This window comes from Cavia porcellus, unplaced genomic scaffold (assembly GCF_034190915.1).
Source record: "Cavia porcellus strain 051 isolate PalLab524CR breed Dunkin Hartley unplaced genomic scaffold, mCavPor4.1 scaffold_26, whole genome shotgun sequence".
Taxonomy (NCBI): Eukaryota; Metazoa; Chordata; class Mammalia; order Rodentia; family Caviidae; genus Cavia; species Cavia porcellus.
The window spans coordinates 11,527,987-11,549,898 of NW_026947509.1; the positions used below are offsets into that span (position 1 = coordinate 11,527,987).

At 43.8% G+C, this 21,912-nt stretch overlaps 1 long non-coding RNA gene across 6 annotated transcripts in view; it reads left to right on the plus strand.

Annotated features, from left to right (window-relative positions):
* Nucleotides 1-21,912, plus strand: part of LOC106028607 (uncharacterized) — a 146,835-nt gene that overhangs the window by 32,944 nt on the left and 91,979 nt on the right. For all 6 annotated transcript variants that reach the window (XR_010043303.1, XR_010043300.1, XR_010043301.1 and 3 more), the window contains one exon: nucleotides 5,740-5,852. This is a non-coding gene — a long non-coding RNA (uncharacterized LOC106028607). The remainder of the gene's footprint in view (nucleotides 1-5,739; nucleotides 5,853-21,912) is intronic.

Below are 21,912 nucleotides of genomic sequence, written 5' to 3' on the forward strand. Positions count from 1 at the left end.
TAGATAGAGGGAGACTGTGGCCCCAATTTTTCTCGCAAACTATTTGGAGCCACGAGAAGCCTTTGTAATTGAATGTGAGCAGCTGGTACTATCTGTGATCCAGGAGAGAGGGAGAGTGTGTGTGTGTGTTTGTGTGCGGATGTGTGTACACTTTTTTTCTTCCACATCAGTCTTGAAGGACACGAGTTCCATGATCCCTATATATGATTGCAAGCTGGAAACCACTCAGTCTACATGGTGAACAAGAAATAACCTTTATTGTGCTGTATTATTCAGAGTTCGGGGTGTTTTATTACTGAAGCACACCTATCTAGCCTATACATTAGCCTATACATTAGCCTAATCCTGGCTAATGTATCCCATTTCAGTGAGGAAGGAACTCAATGTAGGGAATTGGAGGTTGTGCAGAATCATATGGCAGGCTAGAGAATGAAAGTCAAGGAGGGTTTCATGAATTTTCAGGGGACTGGAATGACAGAATCCCTGAGCAGCGAAATTGCCACCCATGATCTGGGTTCTAGCCCCGAAGAGGGCGATTTTCAGAACAATGTTCACAGGTCATGTATACTCTGTGCTTGCCATCTGCCAGGACACACACCCATGCCTGTACCTACTGACAGCCAAAGACATTATTTTTCTCTTCCATCATCCTGTGATTCCAATGGCACCTTTTGAAGACAGATGGTATCAAAAACCGTACTGGCAAGGGAACCTGGGAAGTGTAGTTTTCAGGCTGTCAACCCTTACTGTGTGGGAAGAGCTTGGGGCAGAGATGGTACTTATTCCTTCTTAATACAAAAAGTTTTGTTTGGCACAAGGGCTCCTTGTCTGTCCTGCAGGAAATTCAAATGGTTATCCCTCCACAGTCCATCTTTTTTGATAAAGCTCCTTGAATCAATTCCCTGTCTCTAATGCCAGACAACATCAATAAAATGCATCAAATTGATTTGAGAAGAATTCCAACAGAATAATCAGAGATGAAAAGATGTCCCTATTATTTAGGGTCTTCAGTCCATGAAACCTGATGTTTCTCCCCAAAGACCATCATCATGGATTCTGTCCCAGCATAAGTGGCTTTTCCTCCTCAGCTTGCTCAGGGTAAGTAGGCAGAGCTGCTTGCCCAACAAGTAGCCTTGAACTTGAGCTCTAGGTTCTGTCTACAATGCCAAAAGGAGGAAAATTTGTTGATTGTCTGATTTGTTGGCTCCACGGACATTGGCAACCATACATATAAAGATTCCAACTGCATTATTAAGTTGACTATACAGAGCTGAAGTCCATCTATATTTTATTCGTTTGGTCAAAACACAGCCCAAATCTCTTTGGGGACTGGGAGTCTATAGTTCCTATTGGGGCAAAGTGGAGAGTGTCCTAAATCAAGGAGGTGGGATGGATTTGTACATGAAGGAAAACCCATAGAGCCGGACCCAGTGGAGGGTCAGAGAAGGAGGACCAGATCTGGTTTGATTTCATCTGGAAAGGCACAATGATTAAACATATCCTCTTGACATTTATTTTCCTTACCAAAAAATCAAAAGGGCAAAGCTATTGTGCCTGAAGTACAAATGATGGTAGGGTGACTCAGACTTATTTACAACCATCAAAGAAATGAAAGATATGGATTGTGTCATAATTAATCTCCTTATCACCGTGAAGTGGCAGCCACGTCCCACCGAGGAGTGTCATGTGCATAACAGCACAATTATGTGATGATGTCACAGCTGCTAGCGTCCAGCACTTAGCCTCTCTTTTCCATCCCCACCTATCCATCCCCACCCACCCCGAGCCCTGGCTGTGTTTGTTTTGTAGCATTACCTGGATCAAAGACTCTTTTACAAAATTGCAAGAATAGAGAAAAAGGTTGGACCACAAGCTCCACAAAGCCTGTTTCCCTTGGTTACTCATGATCCTTGTGGGTTAATATATTTTCTTCTACTTTGTACCTAGAAACATGGCTGAAACACAATCACGAGTTTATTTTGCGTAAAGGGAAGTAGGGCACCGAGCAATCATCTAATGAATACTGTCAAGATGGTCAGTGAATTTGGAAAATTCCACTCTCAGAATAATGACTTTCTCTATTCTGTAGCAGATTTCCTCTTGGCTTTAATTATCCACAGAGTTGTCCAATTTTCTGATAGTCTTTACTATTGTTGACATTACCTGAATAGTTCATTTAATTTATTTCATTGGGTTCTTTTGGTAGCCTTTTATTTAAAATGGTTTCTTTTAGCAATCTATTTATTTACTCAGTATGCATTGGTATAACTGTCTGGTAGTGCTGTTAAAAATTATTCTAAATTAGTGATGTGATGAAACAATTTATTATTATCACTCCTGGTTCTTAGGGCTGGTGACTGAGCTGGGCAACCCTTATGTGGATTCTTTCCTGTGGTTGCTGCTGTCTGAAGGTTTCTTCACTCATGTTTGCCTTCTGCTGCTCAGGAGTTTCTCTCTGTCTTTCTGTCTCTCTGTTTCTGTGTCTGTCTCTGTTTCTTCTCCCTCTCAACACCTGGCTAACTTGGGCTTCTGTAAAGCTTGTGCATTTCTTGCTAATTAGATCTCGTACACTGTGACTGGCATCCTCCAAATGTTCTAGGAAATGCTGAGGAGGCTGCAGAGATTCTTAACTTCAGCTTTGGTGGTCACACAGACCATTTCCTCCATCTTCCACTTACCCAGGTGATCACTGGTGAACACAGATTCCAGGGACCAGCAAAACAGATTCTACATCTGGAGGGCAATGGTTTGTGCATTTAAAGAAGAAAAGGGGCTGGGGATTTAGCTCAGTGGCATAAGCACCTGCCTTGCAAGCAGGCAGTCATGAGTTCAATTTCCGGTACTGATAAAAAGGAAAAAGACAACAAGAAGAAGAAAAGAAGTGATGTGGTCCTCTTAGTGAGAAGCTATCACAAGCGTCTGCAGGTGTTGTGCAAGGGGTGGAGACCACATTAACCATGCAGGCATCACCCTTGTGGCCACTGTTTAGCTTAGGTTGGATTTGGCAGTCTTTGCATCAGGTGCTGAGCGATGCACATCAACACTGAGTCTACTTACTGAAGAAAATGCTAGCTCTTCTGATCATCTGCATCTGACCCTTTTGTCTTTCTCAATAATTAGACTAAGTGAGGTTTGTGAGTATCCACTCCATAATATGAAGGTCATGAACTGATTCATTCAAGTATTTTAAAGGAGAATTCTTTAAAATCTAGGCTGGGCAACATTGGGGCATTCAGCTCTTGAGAAAAATGTTGTGCTCCTGCTGGGCATGGTGGCTGAAATTAGTTTCTTAGGCTTCCTATGGAGATTAAATACAAAGCTGAAAAGTCAACTTCTGCTCATGTGCAGTGGTCAGCTTGTGACAATCAGAAAGCGTGCAGAGGGACTCCAGAGGAGAAAGGCAGCATTGGTTACCCTCCTGGACATTGTATTTTGGAAAGAAGTAATGGGTAGTTTGCCACAGTTTTCTTCTCCCTTGCACCACTGGAGGCGGGGATCTAAGTTTGCTAAGTAAAAGGAGATTTCAGGACAGGAATGTTAGCAGAAGCGCGGGTGGTGTTCAGCAGTTCTCAGGTCTTATCAGTTTTGGCATTGCTTTTGTCCGTTCCGTGACACGACGGTGAGGGGCTGGGGGGACAGGCTGATGATGACACAAGAGATACCTTGACATTTCAGAAGCAAAGGTCAAAGGCTGAAACAGCACGGAGCAGGCAGAATTCCTGGGGTGCGTATCAAGTCTGCCACCAAGCTAGCTTCGGCTTCTATAATCAATGTCTCCCACAGCATGAAAGGGCTTTATGGGAATATTTTCAATCAAACAGCAGCAGTAACAGCACATGCTTTGCTTTGCTTACCTGGATATTTCAAGCAGACTAAAACTAAGTGTGTTTTCTATCAGTTCATTAATGTTAACTTTTTGACTTTTACTAAATCAATAGTGGTCCTTTTCCTTATACTAGTGATCCTTGTGTCTCAGGTGATTTGCTAAATTCTTCTCATTCTTATGTCAGTTTACTTATCTGGAATATCATCCCTACTTTTTGTAGAAATTCATGGTAATTGGACTTGAATGACACCCAACTCTTCATTCTGCGGGCACAAATTTATTTGATACATTATTTGCTTCCTGGTGAAGTATCACTTTACAATTTTTCAGTGGACCTAGATTTGCCCACCCAGATAAGTAAACTGAATATCAGGAATTTGTCCACATACCCAAATACACATGTACCATGAACATAGACACTCGTAGCGTGTAATACGTGCAAAGGGCACAATTCCCAACAAGCGACTGTTCTCTCCACTTTTATTTTTTGTGGGTTAGAGTCAAGCAGACTGTTTGGCAGGTGGAAAGTGAACTGGAACAGTGCATATGTCTAACATGAAAAATACTAAACCTTCACATTTATGTTCACAAAGGTGAAAATAATCTAGATTCCTGCTCTCCGTATCCTCTGGGAAAATTCTTTTCCTAAATTCATGTCAACATACGCCCTTGAGCTATGCAAATTGTGATTATTTAGTGGCAAAATGAGTGTGTTTCTCGAATAATGAGATTACTGATCTAACTCCTGAACCTAAAGCTTCAAAGGCTTTGCCTCTCCATGCAGACCTGGTAGGAGTTTGTCCAGCTTCGTTTTTTGCTGTCTTTGAAGGAGCCACTTGCTCCCCGAGGACTTGAAGCTCTTTCTCTACAGTGTCCATCCATATTCTCGTCTCTTCCGACTCTGTCTATGGAGGTACGAACTGAGTGGAAACTTGAGGTCATTGTCACAAAAAATTCGGTAGCCAACATGTCACCCCACTGTTCTTTCTTTTAACCAATTTGCTGTCCTTAAATCCTTTTATTTCCAAAGTATGGTGCTGCCAGTGCATATTCAATTGATGAGGGCCTTCCTGATTTGTATGAGCTCAGGGCCGTCGGGAAACCTTTTCAGTCCTCCAGATACCGTGAATTATTTTGACATTCTTGATATTAACACAAAATAAAGCTTTCTTCTCATAATTAGGCATATACTTAAAATGCAAATACTGCTGGAAGCATTGCTATAATGATAGGTCCTCATTCAGAGGCTGGTAATGACGGGTGGCAGATCTTTTCCTGAAAACAGGTTTTGATTAGGACAAAGTAGTGAGTGAGTTCTGGAAAATGACAGATCCCTGTATTCTTAAAGTAGGGGTTCAGAAGGAGTATTTCCATGCTCCCCACAAAATCCAAAGCGATCCCTTGGTGTGCAGAGAGAAGATATTAAGCCTTCCATTTATTTTAAGTTTTACTTCATCTTAAATTGTGAATTTGGGGTGCATATGTTCTTTACCATGTGATGTCGTGATCCATGTCACATATAATATTCAAATGAGAGAAGGGACCTATGTTGTTGATACACACACTAGAGTAATACATATGTAAGTCATAAATAAAAATACCCAAGTTGAACACATTCAGACATTTTTTTAAATCAAAAGTTTGTGACCCAAAAGTTCAGAAGTCTCTGCTTCCAGAGGGTGAGTGTGGATAAGGTCCTCAGGATGCTGTGGGGAGGAGCGGCCACAGAACACATGTTCTGATTCTGCTTATTCCTGGTTCCAGCTCTTTGGTCAATAGGGAGTTCACTGACTCCCAGTCTGATGCCAGCACATTCCCTTTTAAGATGTCAAGAAATTGCTCAATGTTCGGATGTTGACCAAAGAAAGTAGATGTTGATCATGCTCTTTTCCCCCCCATTTTGTTTTCTCAAGGGTCTGCTGGAAAAAAAAAATTGAGGGAGTTGGCTGTTTGTGCAAAGGTGACTGGTTGACTAAGAAGACCAGCGGTTTTTTTTATCTGCAGAACAAATAAAGCCTGGTCAAAGGTAACTGAAGCGAGTGTCTCCCACCTTGTTCCTTTCCACGTCTAAGGGGGGTGTTTGTGCTCTGGGTTGCACAAGAGAGGATCCAATCTATGCATGTCGAGTGGAGGGGGTGCATTTTAGCGTATTACAGCTAAAAAGTAGTCACCGGCCTTTATTCTTAGCTTGACAGGCACCTGATGGTGGTGCTTAGACAACACCAGTGAAAAAAAGGCTATTTGTGGCTGAGATGTTGCTAAATGTACAGCATCTGGGTAGCTGAATTAAATTTTTTTCCTCTTTCCCCAAAGATAGGTACAATTGAGCACTGTAACATACTAAACTAAGTTTACTAGTTCTCAGGTATTGCTAGTCTGCATGCTTGTTGGTTAAGGATTATGGGCAACTGGATTTTCCTTATGATCGTTCCGTAATAAGTTATAAGCAAATATTCAGAATAGACAACCATTCTGAAAATGCAAATCATAGTGGGGGACTCAGCTGGCTTTTTTAGAAGATAACTTCCTAGGCATAAATATTGAAGAGAAAATGGAATGTGACTGAATGGCTGAGTAAAGTATTTGTTACTGGGGAAAATTTTTAAATGTGTGAGATCTCAGGGGACTTAATTACCCAGAGGTGTACTTAATAGTTTTCTTTATTTTTTCTACTGTTTCTTTTGGTACTAAAGGCACATACATTCAAGGAAAAAGGAGATTTATGGGGTACAATCATGGAATATGATAATGAATGAAGTAACAATCAATTATGGGCAGATATAAGTGAATTAAACAGATGAACCCTTTTTAAAATTAGGTTGTGGAGAGTTTTATAAACCTTTTCAAAGAAAGCTTATCATCAAAGCCTTATTTCTCAAGGAAATATTTAAGAAAGGGTTTGGAGATTAAGAACAAACTTTCTACCTAAATTTTGATTAAAAGAATTCTGATGGAACATTTTAGGTGAGGTGGAAAATCCACTGAAAATAATTTGCCCTTGGGAGGATGTACGTATAATCTGTATGCATATCCTGAGTATTCCCATGTATTCAGAGTATTCTGAGTATGTTCTGAATAATCTCAACATTTATAACGGAGCTTGTTTAAAATTAAAAATTGGAAAAAAACCTTTTCCAGGATGGAAAAGACAAGTTCCAGCTTCTGAGCCTAAGCCCTGCTCTGACCTATGGTTTGGAATTTCACTTATGATCAGCTATTCAAGTGGAAAAACTCATTATAGTAAAAACATAGGTTCATTATTTGGAAGAACTTCTATAAAGACTGAGATTCTGGGCCAAGTTGTAAATAGAGTTGGACTCTGTTAAAGCCCAAGGAAGACAGCCATCTCTCTGACTGCATGAATCTGTGGTTTTTGGTGAAAATAATAAAACCTGTGGAGGGTCTACGAAGCCCCATCCGTTACCCACTGAGGGCTGATGACATTGTGTCTTTTAGAGAAAGGTGGTGGCTGTGGGAAAGTGTGGATGTTGCAGGGTAGGCTGGACTGCAGGAGGGGAAACAACAGAATAGTGTGAGATTGAAAACGAGCTTGGAAATCAGAAGAACCTCCAAGACCAGCCAGTGAATAATAAAAGCAACAGTTAGAGACCCACGATTAAGAAGGCATTTGGTAAAGAAGACGGCAACACGGGAGCAGAAAGAGACACAGGAGAGAGACGGGAGAGATGAAGCTTGTCTCCCACATGCAGTGCACGGTGGCGGCCCCAGCCTCCCGGCCCTGGTTTTCCAATCTGGCACTGGGCTTGATGAGGCTGTTTATTCAGCGACTGTATCAGACATTCCCTTTTCCTGCCTGAAGAAGTCCCCTTTGAAGAACTGCTCTGCTGGGGAGCAGTTTCCCCTTGGACGGGCTACTCCTGTTTGCAGTCTGAAAGGAAAAGAACTGGAAATGCCACAAGAATGTTCTTTAAAGCGATATTCCAGCACCACGTGAGGGGAGGATGGAGTAGCTGGGAGAGATGTATTTCCTGGTTGAGGTACTTTTTTTCCCCCTCTCAGGAGAATGTGGCAGTGAACAAAGGTGTCCCACGAGTGGGCTGGGGGTCAGATGTTCATAAGCATCTCTGGTTCTGTATGGGAGGTTGGGGAGAGGGGTGAGAGCTACGGGGCTGGACGGGACAGCAGCACAGGGGTCCCTGTAGGCGTGAAGAGTGCCAGAGAAAACAGAGTAGACCTGGCAACCCAGGCTGCAATCTTTATCTGCAAAGGACTTGGTGGTGGGGACTTATCAGAGGCCATGCTCTACTTTCAAAGCCAAGGGGCAGATGCAATGTTCTCTAGAGAATGGTGGATGAGGTTCAGAGTCCAGTTAGATTATCCAGAGGGGGAAAATTTTACTTTGGGCTTTCATATTAATTGTGTGAATATGAGGGAGATTTTTTTTCCCCTTTTTCAAAAAGTTTTTCATCTGGTGCTCAGGTGACCTGTGTGATGCAGCTAGGGAGGATGACAGTCACCTGAATTCTCTCCTTTGGAAAAGCCTGTGGCCAAAGAAAGAGCCTTGGTTTCCCAGCTCATTACTGAAGGGCAGAATGGCAAGCCAGGCCTCTCGATGCTTGGGCCTGGACCCTTTGCTCTGTGTTCTTGGGACCTGTAAAAAGTGCCAGTGGGAGTCTCGGGGAAAGAAAGGAGGGGAAGGTGACATTCTCTACCTCCTCCCAGGCATGTAGAAAGTTACTGTGACTTTGAAGCCACTGCTTTGCTGTGCCCAAATGCTCTCTCTCTGGGACTGGCCTTGGGGAGGAGATTCAAAGCAAAACCTTCAGAGGGTAAGTCACATATTCTAGTCACTGGCTGCCCATGCCTGTGGCTGGTTTGTTCAGTCTTTACCCAGGCTGCAAAGCAGGAGTTCTCCAGAATGAAAAGCGTGCTTTGTTCCATTTTGGAAACGAACCCTCTGAGTCACAGATGCTACTTCCCGGGGGAGACCTGGTTTTCCAGGAGCGGGGGCAGGATCCGCACTCTCTCCCTGATTCCTTGCAGAGACCTCTGTGGATGCCCTCAGCTCTCAGAGCTCAGCCAGGAGATGGATGCTAAAGGGAACAAAGGACCCTGAGGGCACCTGGTCTATCCAGGAGGAAGAGGACTCAGCTCTCTTCTGGGGGTGGGGGTGCAGAGCCTCTTCTCAAAGAGGAAACCAGCTGCAATGTTAAGTACAGAATGGTGCATGGGGCCTTTATCTTTTTCTGGATGTTTGCCGTTTCTCCACGTAGAACTGAAGTTGCTCCCCATTTGAGCCATATCTCCCCATTATTTGTATCCTCTAAGGCTTCCTAGTGTTTATAATATCTGATAAGAATCCGTTTCCAGCCTGTAGCTGGAATCAGAATCAGTTGGGGGACAGACATGTGTGCTTGGAAATACATCCCAAGAGGAATCTCACGTGCAGCAAAGTTTGAGAATTATTGTTTTATCCCCTTCCCTCTGACTCTGGAGACTCTTGGTGACTTCAAAACATGCTGTAAGCATACACTCAGTCTCAGGGTAGGTAGGGCTTATGGTTTGCGGAGTCTTCATCCACATTTTTGCCTAATTTAGTCCTAGAGCAATGGGGCTGATGTAACACAGGCATCTGATGTTCAGGGTGAGAGGCAACACAGTGACAGTCGTGGACACACAGTCCTCCTCTGCATCTTGGGGCAGGGCATAGTCCCTGCCATCACACCTGCAGCTCCGCGCCTTTGTCAGGTGTAGCTGCTCTTTGGGTGGAAAGCGTCACGCTTTGCTTGCTGTCCGCAGGGCCGGGAGGGTGTCCATGATTCACACAGGGTTCCCCATGAAGCCCCCAATAGATAGAGTGGCTAAGACTGCTCCTGACGTACCCATTCGTGCATAAGCTAGAAGCCATCGGGAGAAAAGCATCTTTGTTTGCTATCAAATTTTGTAAAGCACAACTGAGAAGTGGTGATCATTTGTTCAGAGAAAGGGCAGTGCTTATCTGGTGACCTGTGACTTAAACCGTGTGTCCCAAACTTGTCTTCCTATCTTGTTTTACCTGGAGTAATGAGAAAGGGGGGGTGGGAAACATACCGAGATCCTAAAATGTACCCTGTGACCGGTACTCCCAATGATGGCAAGACCGACTCCATTGAGACAGATTGCTTTAGATGCTGCTGGTTTGTAGCCAGAGCCAGAAAAGACTCCTGAGCAAGTAGCTTCTGGGCTGCTGCATGGGTGAGCAGTCTGCAGGCCACTTAATTCTGAAGGTCATACTGCTCATGAGTTCACACGGTGTCCAAGGGAAGAGGACGCCAAGCTCTCGGTGACACTGTGGGGGTGGCTGAATATTCTAAATGCCAGCCGCTGCATGGTTGTGTATTCTTTGATGAGCTGCAAAGAATTGACAGCCACCAGAAACTGGGACTTGTCAATGGAAGGAGAAAGTAGGCCTGTAACTTCTGCTGCTCCCCAGTTCTCCTCTACTTAGCTGAGAGGGACCCTTTCTGTAATGATGGAGTACCAGATGATTGATATGAGTGTACCCTGATTAGAAAAGGTTTCATTTTACTTGTGCATGGTACATGGAATTAGTTAAGGGTTGCACAGGAAAAGAAGTGAAGGACTATTGTTCGCATTAAATTATAATGACAGCCTTCCTAACCACTGTGTATTTATTATGTAAGAAAAGAAAATGTCTGGTAAAATTCTGTATAGGTTAATAACACCTTCATAATATACTTCTTCTTTTCTATTGACTTGAATAGCCCTCCTACTGACTTTTAATGGATTATTAGAGTTAATTACATCAATTGCAATATAATTGATTCTTAAATACTATGTAGAAACCTCATACAATTATGGAAAAACAAAAGTTATCTAGACATCTCAAATCAAAAAAGATTTGGAATTCCTGCACATTTAATTTCTGATAATCACTAGTCAGTTTGGACATTAAGATTGCATGGTGTCTTGTTTTCTCTTTGCTAGGTTTTGACAGAATTGATAGTTTTACAACATTTAACTCAATATGCACGGAAATATAAGATTAAAGCTGTGAGTGCAAATTTTTTTTTTTCTAAAAAAAGATCACTTCATGGCTTAAAGCTGAAATGTGTTACCTGCCTAACATTGACAGAAACAAACTCAAGGGAGAATCAAAAGTGGATTTGATGTCAAGTTTTAGAAACCTCTTCTCCACAGGTGCAGAGATTCCCATGGGTCGTAGGCTCTGTTACCTGAAGGTTTTAAAATGTATCACAAAGATGAATCACCCAAAGGGGCCCCAAAAGTCTCTCCCATTTTATTATCTAGATGTTCTAATGGCAGCCCTCCTAGGTGATGGGTGTAACATCATTAATTTCTAACATTTGGTATCAACCTGATCAAAAGGAACCTGGAGCAGCATGGATTTAATGCAGGTTTTTCAACTTTGACTGATTTAGGGAATGGGCTTGTGGGTATGGAGTTTTCTGAGGCTCTCTTCTGCCTCACAGGTAAAGATTTCTGGATCATTCTGAAATGGCCAACTTGCCACTGACCATTTAGCTTGATGTTTAATGATTACCCTGCCTGGGCTTCCATGTCCTCCTCTGAATGATGAGAGCAAGTGAGGGCAGGGGACAGGAGACAGTGAGAGGAGAGAGATAGTAATTCCTGCACTGTGAAACTCCTGACTCTGGTCTCTGGAGACGCCTGTCTACTGGAGCTCATATCAACATCATGTGTACATCCACGTGCCTTACACGTGATAGCTTGTCTTATCTTCTTACCTACGTTAGAAGTTTCCAACCACAAGGCCCATGCTGTACACAGCTCTATTTCTTGTAACACACGTTCCAGTTCCTTAGCATAGAGTAGGGTATTTTTTACTTGATTGAGTAAGAGCTATTGCCATTGATTTCCTGAAGTCTTGATGGAATAGTGTAATTCTTGATGGAATAGTGTAATTACAATATTTGTCACTTACTGTGATGGCATATGTTTTGAAATCATTGGAAAATACATTGTTTTATTTTTGAAACCTTAATCGAGCTTTAAAATCAGGTAAATTTAAGATATAAGCATTCACCTGGTTTCTCTACAATTTGTAATACAGCCCTATTTGCAATGAGACTTTTAATGGAACTGGAGAAGCCTCTTCTGAAGCTGATTTGACAGGGAAATGCATGAAAATAGTTCTGCAAAGTAAAGCAAAAATTTCGTGTGAGTGGGGAACATGTCCTAGTATTATCAAAATAACGAATCCATCTTAAGTCATTTAATGCACAAAAGGTAGTGACAATGCAATTAACCAGAAAAGATTAGGGTTCAGAAGGAGACCTGGGAAGACAGAGGAAAATTACAGGTGGAGGGGAGGGGTTTCAAATCCGTGGCTGAAGAGTAGATGGTTCAGTAGATGGTACGGAGAAAACCAGCTGCTCATTTGAGCTCAGACCACACGTGAGTAAGTTTTAGATGGAATCAGGCTCTAAATCTAAGAGTCAACTCCGTGCAAGCATTACAGGCAAATATGTGTGAACCTTTTAAAAAATAATCTCAGGTTAGCAGGTCTTTCTAAGCAAGATGGGAAAATGCAGAGGCCATTATGGGAAACTGTCCCTTCATCAAAACAACTATCAAAAAGTTAAAAGAGGAGTTACAGATAGGGCCAAAATATTCTAATTATACATAACAGAAGAAAGAGTCATTATCCTTTATCCAAAGAGAGACTACAAGTTAATGAGAAAAATATAACTAACTTGCTTGAAAAAAGTGAACAAAAGATATAAAACAAGCAAGTCTCAGAGGAAATGAAAATAAGGAACATTTGAAAAATAGGCTCAGTCTCATGCATAAAGACATGGAAAACAGAGGAACACAAATTGCCGTTTTCTACATATCAAATGGGGGGAAAGAGTAGGGTAGCTGGATATGTAATATTTTGTGTAGACAATCAAAGACTACACAACTAACGTTTTCAGGTGAGAAAAAACACCTTGTAGATGATGGTATGTTACATTATGTCATCATAATAGTTTTAAAGAAAATGCATATCAGGTACATTACAATGATTATATTTCATTATACATACTTGATCTATTAGCACTTGTTGGGATGGTACTCAGTGGATAGAAGTATACTTCTGTGTTCTTTTGATTACTTTTTGGCTGGAAAAAATTTTTTTAAATTATACTTTATTTAGCATTCATTAAGCTGAATAACTGATGTTTAAGTGGTAATTTTAAGTAGTTCAGGGGATTTTGTTGAATCAATTATTATATAAATATAGAATAGTATTTTATGGACTCTCAGTCAATTTTGATTAAAACTTTCAGCCAGTGTTACTGGACTGAATGAGGTTTTGGTCCTTCACTGTGGTTTGATGGTATCTCGGGAAGATCTGTTCACTCTTTGGATTCTGCAGTTTTGCACAGGGTCTGTCATAGATCTGCCTCTTCTGTGACCTGCACTTGTCCTGTACAACCAAGGCACCTCCAATGTCCTGCACACTCCCAGTGTTAGCTAAAGCACAGCATCCTGGAAGCCAGGCCATCAGCAGGGTTAAATTTTTAAAAAGTCAATGTAAGTAAAACCCCGTGATTAATTTTAATCTGCTTCCAAGTTGTTAGCAAGTCACTAACAAGTTCAGATCTTTGCTCATATGGATCTTTAAGGAAAGCTTTTCCCCCATTCCAATAACTTCCTGTTCATGGGAAAATGAGAGGAAATGAAGCCCTAACGGGAGGATGGACCCACCCTTTTCCAGTCGTGTGGCTGATTTGTCAGGTGTAATATTGGCACCTGGTGGCTTGTGTTGGCTTCCTGCCCACCCATACTGGGGATGTATCCAAGTACTTGCCATAGGCGGTAGAAGACTTCAAAGCCATTTGTAGGAGAAAAGGATATTGTCATTAAATAACTTAGTGGTGAATACTCCCAATCATTAGTGATGTCAAGATAAAAGGAAAATTTTAAAAACACATTATCTAGAGTTTTCTCTGATGTGTCATCCGATCTGTTAAAACAAAGCAATGTACACTAGATTACTTAGTAACGCTATATATTCAAGGATATATGATATGTTTATTTGCTGAATGTTTAGTTTCTTTATTTTTGTGAGATTAGCAAAGGTACAAATTATTTATAAGAAGGTTACAAATTACTTTAATTCCTCTTGCTCAAATTCTCCTTTAAATAGGTATTGTCTTTTTGTCCATGACTGGAACTTTTTTTCTTGAATCAAAGGGGAGCACTACAGTAATATTGAGTGGATCTGATAAATACAAAAGGACAATATAGTTTTTCAGAATTCATTAGGAATTTTGGATGGGCATAACTGGTTCCATTCCATACCTCTCAATTTTCAGCAAGAAATAATTACTGCCTTTTGGACAATGATACAGTTCATTGTCCCACAATTCAAGGTAAATCTGTCCTTGAATCGGGATTAACCAAATTCTAATCAAACTCTATTATGGTCATTAAACCATAATACATTCTACATAACAATGCAACTTCTTTTAGTTTTTATAATTAAGCTAAAGGGTGATGCCTAGTGTGTTCAAAACTCTCATAACACCCTCAGCATTCACGGGCATGAAAAACAAGGCCATTCGTGTTTTATAATCTTACATATTTGTGTTGTTATCACTTGTGAACTTTCACCAATTAATGCTTTCTACCAAATGAGCAACAAGCATTGACTGACGTCTTATTGGTCTAACATGGAATCAGAAAGATTTTATTAATTGAAAAACTCTTCTAGCGCAGGATCCCATTGGATTTGCTCTGCAGCATGCCAGCTTCCCAAAAGGGGCTGAAAGAAATTGCACAAGAATCCCAAGAGCCAAAGAGTTGATGGCGAAGTGATTTTCACGTCTGCAGGGCCTTACAGTCTCCTGTGATCTACCTGGATGGCAAAATGCAGAGACACATAGTGATTAGAAATAGCGCTGTGTGATAGGAGCTGTAAGTGGGGGAAGAGCTGAGAAAGGGGAGATTAGGGTGGATTGAAATGACCCTTGAGGAAGAGATTAGTTAGCTGAATGTTAGGCACGAATGGTATTCAGACAGCCACAAAGGCAGCGCAGGGGCCTGCTGAGTGCATGGGAACCGGTTATGGGTGAGCAGAGTGAGCCGGACTTTAGGGGAGCCTCGGGGGACCTCAGCTCTGGCCTCAGTTTCTCACGGGAGATGGGTCAAGTGGTAATGCTGAGAAGGTCCCCTGGGCTGGCAGAGGAGCTTCAGTTCTTGAAGGGTGGGGCAGGATAAGGTGATTTAGATGGCCATGGAAGGGACAGTGGGAAGTAAACCCAAGAGAGACTGCAGGAAGGAAAGATGGGGCTAAGTGGAACTGGATACGGGGACTGGGAGGGCGAATTCTATGCTAGAAGCCTGGATGATTGCTAACACCACAGTCTCTTGAAGGAGGAAAATGATAATGGTGAGTTCTGTCTTTAGAAAGGCCAAGTCTAGGGCCGGGCCGGTCGGAAGCCGGGTGGTACCGGCTTAGAGACAACGTGGGCAGCGAGAGCATGGGGAGCGGCCAGGGCCCAGAGAAGACAGAAGCTCCCACGAGCAACCGCCACGCAGCAGCCTGCATCCGAGCTGCGCGGGCAGGCGCACATCCACGCTGCTGCGCTCTGGTCCTGCGCTTCTCCTTCACGCCCACCTCCAGCCTCCACCCGGCCGATCTGCACCCCTCCTCCTGAGCCAGAAAACTGCTCTTTTCCTTTTCCGACCCAAGTTTTGCTGTTTGTTTTTTTTCTTCTCAGAGCTCTCCCCTTAGATTTCTGGTAATTAGTATCTCTCCATGTGCCAGGACAGGCACAGGTACTTCTACATCACAAACATTGCTTCAAACCTCTGGTCCGTATCCTTCCCTCCCTCGCTTTAGCTTCTGAAGCACTGAGAAGTTGCGCTACTCCATTGGCATCCAATCATGGACAAGTCCAACATAGTTGTTCTCCTTGGTCGGGTGCTAAAATTACAAATGCCCCCCAAAAGGTGACCCCTGCATCAGTCAGGAATGCTACTTAACGGCTCAGAACGGAGGCTCAGGAGAGTGGCTTCGAGAAGCAGGCAGCGGGACTTTATTCCCATTATGAGGAGTGCAGAAGCAGCGATGCCAAGCAGGTTCGGCCTGTTTTTGTAAGAGCAGAGGCCAGGCCTTTGTGCCCTTTCCACTGAGCCCTCCTGCCTGGGCATTTGTCAGTTCAGAAGCTCAAGCCAGCTGGTTCTCTTCAAGTGCGGTGTCTGTGCCCTGCCTGGGGCCCTGTCTCTGCTCTGCTCTGTCTGTCTGTCTGTCTGACTGTCTGTCTCTTTGAGTACAGATCACCACATGAACATGTATGTGCATATGTAATACACACACATGCACACACACACACACACACACACACACACACACAATCCTCCCACCCACAGACACCAGCCCTCCCAGGTGTTCAAATCTCGTGTAGAAAATGCTGTACCCAATTTGCATCTAACTTATGCATCTTGTCATATACTTCACAGCGGCTCTAGATTACTTACAATAACTAAAAAAATGTAAATATTTGTTGTCCTGTATCGTCCGGAGAATAATGACAAGAAGGGTCTATGCACATTCGTTACACGTTTCTCCTTTGAGCATTTCAATCCATGGTTGGTAGAATCCTCAGATTAAGAACCTGTGGATGGAAAATTGTGAACAAGGCTTAATTTTTCTCCAGATTCTTGTATCTATGCTAGATTTGTCCATATATACGTGTGATAGATACTATAGAGAGAGAGATTATGCTATCTCTGTGTGTCTCTCTCTATAGATATATAGGAATCTATATTTTTATTTAATCAAGAATTCACATAGGTATAAACACATGAGTAGCACATTGTTCAAACCAAGCCCATTCAAATAAAGATGGCAGCAAAATATTAATCACCCTGTTAATTACCTGACTGTTATGGTCATTAGTGGAGTTTTTTTATATAAGTAACTTTTGCTACTATGTGTATAAAATTGAGCAACATTTTTCTACTGTTCTAGCAGTTGTTTTGACCCTGTGGTCTAAAGTCAGCATTGCTGTGGATGGGACCCTCTACAGACATTCATGCCCTCATTTTTCTCAGAAGCTAGAGTACTAGAAGTTAGTTATTTGGGGTTTAGTTTTCCCTTTGCTTCCTTTCACCGCCATGAGCTAACCAGTGGTCTTCTAATGGCACCTGTGACACAAGTTTGTACCTTAGCCTCACTGCCAGCACAGAGGAAGAGAGGAAACCCAGAGAGAGGACTGGGGGGCCTTGTGCCAAATGTCCTGCATTTGTGACCATTGAGGGTCCCACGGGGCCTGCGGAAGCACACAAACACTGGCCCTTCCCTTGCATTCTCTAAGGAGCTCCCAAGGACAGGGCTTAGTTTATAGCTACAGTTGTGTCTGGGACTCAGCTTACTTGAAGCTCCATCTACCAAACTCCTCATAAATACAGCATCAGCAGTAATTCTCATTTGTGGGGACACGCAGAGCACCCTGCCATACCACACCATAGCATAGACACGGTGGATATCGTCACCCCTTAGGGATGAAGGAGCTCTGTACAAACCTCAAGGCAGCAGTAGCAGGCGGTAGTGAGGGTGCTGCCTCCCACCCACGGCCAGCACAGGGGCATCCCCAGCCTGCCCACGTCTGACTGGTCGTCCTGTCATCCAGGCCAGCAGATCTGTAGCAGTCAGCCTTTTCATACTGTCACAAAGACCTGAGAGGACCAGCTTCTAGTGACAAAGGGTTTCTCTTGCCTCCCAGTTTTCAGGAATTTAGTACATGTTGGTTGACCCTGTGGCGAGGCAGACATCGTAGCAGGGAGCACAGATGGAGCAAACTCCTGGCCTCGTGGCCAAAAGAGAAAGAGAAGAAGAGACCAAGGTCCCCTAATCACCATTAAGATACCCTAAGGACCAGAAAACCTCTCTCCATAAGGGCTCCAGTCCCTTTGGATAGCACCACAGGCTGGGTCCCGGGCTTTTAACCCAGGGTCCTTTGTGGCACACTCCAGAGCCAGATAGTGGAAAGGTCAGCCATCGATCCCAACCGGACTCCTGCATTACTCTGTAGCGAAGAGGTGACTTTTGCCTGGAGGGCTGTTTCCTAGTTACTCTTCCTATTATTTCATCTTAGCGAATACAATTATGTCTTGGCAGTAAAACAGCCAAATCAATACGAACAGTTTACTCCATCATCTTGCCACATACCCTTGCCTTCAAGGTGGCACTGAGCTTCTAATTGCCCAAGACAACTTCCATCACTTAGGGCTTGGGCACATTGTGCTCTGCTGGCTGATGGAGCGGTGTCCAGCAGTTGTGCACCAGCACCACATGTGATCTAGCTGCCTAAGTGTGACAAAAGCAACTGGAAAAGGGACTGCTTCATAGCCATGAAGGAGCTGAGAAGGCTCAGAATAGGTAAGAATGCCAGTGAGGATGAACTGGACGTGAAACAGTTAAATGCAATGACATTAATTGGAACGTCCTTGTTTGTTTTCTTTCGAAACCTTTAAGTTATCCAAATGGAGTGTTAATTTAAAAAAAAAAAGAAAGAAAAAGAAAAATGTTTTCTGGGGAGTAGACAATATTTTGAAATGTTTTTAATTTATGAGAGGCTGTTTCCTTCAGGCTCCCAGTGCTGCATGAGGTTGAACAAATGTTAGCTGCAACTAATTAATTAAGTTTGCAGAAAGGAGCAGCAGGGGACTGGAAACTCGAAGTGGCAGTAAGCATGGTAAGTGTAAACATGTTGCCTGCCTGAGAGACTATATCTGGAGTGAGCAATTGCCGAGTTACCCAAAGAAACGCAGCATCTCTGGGAAACTCAGGCTCAGCAGGAGGAAAAGACCCAAGTCTCTTGCTGTCACATCTGAGCATTGGTTTCTTGGGCGCATCTTGCGTGCGTTGCTTCGTTCTGGCCAAGCACTGTTATTCTGCTGTCCTCTCCGAATTGCGAAGGTGATGCCACAGACTTGCCTTCAGGAGGAAGGGAACTCGGGTTTACCAAGGGCCTTTTCTGTGCCAGGCTCTTTATGTAAGGCCTTTCTTTGCATGGCGCAGATGTCATTTTCTCATTTTGGTGGACGAGGGAATCAGGACTCAAAGAACCCGGGAAGTAACACAGGCTCAGCTCACGAGCAGCTCACCAGCCATTAGGCCAGGCTGGTCTGATGCAGGAGCTTTCTCCTCCTCAGCTGTGCGGTACGAAGGGAAGGGCTGCAGGGAGTCCTGCCACTCTTTAAAAAGGGAACTTCTGATTGCAAGCAGAGCTCACCAGCAAGATGCAAGATGCTTTCTCTGTCTGAGGACCTGATGTCTTTGGCGACCATTATTCTGCCCCTCATAGTGGCTTGCATCAACTCCTGGAGGATGCAAAGCCCAGGCTCTGTCTCAGATGGTGAGATCTGAATCTTGGAGTGAGGCTTAGGTGTGAGTGTATTTAGAAATCTATTTTTAAGAGGTGACTATAATATATGTCTGAAGCTGAGAACCACTGGACGTGTACCTCACAGGGTCGAGGTAGCTGTGTGGCAGGAGGCCCCCACCGGACACTTTTGCTGCCTCTTAAGACCCCTGGAAGCTGGGCATGGCGGTGCACACCTGTAATCTCAGCACTTGGGAGGCTGAGGCAGGCTCTGAACAGCTTTGTGACCTGCTTCCTTCAATTTGCTGGCTCTGCTTTACTCCTCCTTGTCTACCAAGCTGAGGCTAAAGTCTCGGCACAGGTGTGCCACACAAGTCCATAGGCACAGGTGTGTATAGTGCTAACAAATTAGGGCAGATCAAACAGCTCCATACAAACAGGCATAGAGTTGGCTGCACCGGAAATGTAAGCAAAAACCTACAGAATGGGCACTAATGGACCATGGTGAGATTTTTATGAACAACCTAATGGGAGTCTGAACTACAAGCCACCCTCAGAGGCAGACTCTGAATCTGAAAACAGGCACAACACCCACGGCCTCTGTGGCTCACTACCTGATTTAGCCATAAAAGAGGCTACCTTCTTTTCTCACTGTGCCTACTACTCTGTGAAAACACTGTGAGGTTTTTCAATGAATGTGTTCCGGGAGAGACAAACAGGTGGCTAATTAACATCCCCCTGGTTATCAGTTGCTTTGGCCCTGAGAACAGACCTTGTCTCATAACTACTGCCTTGTTTTGGGGGGAGCTGTAAGGGAGGTCATAAATTTACTGAGAATTTGATAATCTAGCGAAAACAGCCAATTTATCAAACCTCAGTAGCTGTTTGCTTAATAGATTGACATTTTTAAAAGGCCGATTTGAGGGAAATTCCCAAGCCCAGCTCACCACTGGACCACAGGGGGTGATCTGGGGGCAGCCGTCTTGGTCTTTCCATAGGACACACTGTTCTCTGGGGAGGAAAAGATACAATTACTCCACTTTGGAGATGGCAGTCTTTTCCAGGTGAGACCTATTAATAGGCTCCATCCAGGAGGGAACATTGGTGGCACCTGGAAAATGTGGGTGCCATTCCATTTTTAGATACCCGGAGATTTTTAACCGGAAGTTCCTTGTGGATGGTTCTAAGGTCTACGCCCCAGCAGCCTCACACTCTGTGCAGTGACATGCCCAGCACAGTGTCCTGCTCTTTGGCACTCCTTGTAACTGAAAATCACCCACGCTGGGGCTGGATGTTGGCGAACAATTTAATGAAACAGAATGTTTTTTGGGGAAGTCTTACCATGTTCTTTTCTCTTCTCCTCCCTATGGTTACTGTCTTCTTGTTTCCAGAATCACTGATGCCTGGAAATTTCACATCTGATGGTGAACATACTAAGATGTGTCTATTTGCTAGTGAGTCTCCCTTTGGTACTCTTAATCTTGGGATGCTGGGTGGCTGGGTGGCCTTGTCTTCTGGGCCTGTGGTGCTGAGCCTGCTCAGATGCTCAAATAGGGTTAAAGGAAGGCTGCATTTCCTCTCAATAGAATGTCTTCAAGACTTTCTATGGAACAAATCCTTCCTTTTCCGAAACAGCAGTTACAGGTCTTCTGAATGGTAAGGCTTTCCTCTTATTCACACACCTCAGTGAGACCTGTGAGGCACATGGTAATCACCTCCAGTTCCTTCCTGCTAACAAATTCTGACTGTGGTCCCAACAAGGCCTTTCTTTTTTTTTTTTTTTTTTGTCTTTTTCCTTTTTATTGGTACCAGGGATCGAACTCACGACTGCCTGCTTGCAAGGCAGGTGCTTATGCCGCTGAGCTAAATCCCCAGGCCCAACAAGGCCTTTCTTATGGAATCAGTCGCTGGATTCCTTTTGCCTTTGACAAAAAGAAGGACTTCAAGGCAGTCAGTCACCCGGGGGAAGGGGCGGGAGCAGTGGCAGCGCCAGTTCTGCCACCTGATGTGGGCTGTGATGTCTGAAAACAGCCCAGGGCACTAGCACAGTCTCCCCTTTTTCTCCAAGGAGCAGCAGTGGTCAAGGCATTGGCATGCAAATACTTGCGAAGTGAGAAGGGATCTACTTCCCCAGCTCCTCTTCCCTGGCCTGGAGCACAGCCTGCCAGCCACATGCATGTTGGTTTGGCACCCAGACAAATGTTCTCTGGAGCATAGACTGAAACCACTAAACCGATATCACACGGGACTCCAGCCAAAGCCTGACCTCGCTCTCTGTAGGTGAGCAGCTGCGGAATTAACCTGTGATGGTCTCCTCTGCTCCTCTCTGGGTGGTGGTCTGGGCTTTTGTTTTTGGAGTTTTTTAAAATACCACATTTGAATCTTATTGCTCCCACTCTGCTGGTATCTACTGCTAGCCACAAAACCATTGTCCCGGTCTTGGCCTTTGACCAATGGCCAGCTCCGTACAATCCCATCTTGCCCTGAGCCTTCCCACCCTTTAGAAGGAAGGCCTGACAATGGGCTGCTTTGCACACGTGCCTCGTGCCTCGGTGGCAGGGCCTGCTCCTTATGCATACTCCTCTTCTACATCTTCCCCTGCCGTTCCAACTCTTCCCATCCCCCCTTTTTTGTTTCCAGCTCGCATTTATTCAGAGCTCCCAATGGCCGAAGTTTTGCATGAATTCAGGGCTTTCATTGAGCATGTGGGGTGCTGGCTCTTCCAGCAAGCTGCTTTGGTCATTATTTCCAACTTGAAGAATA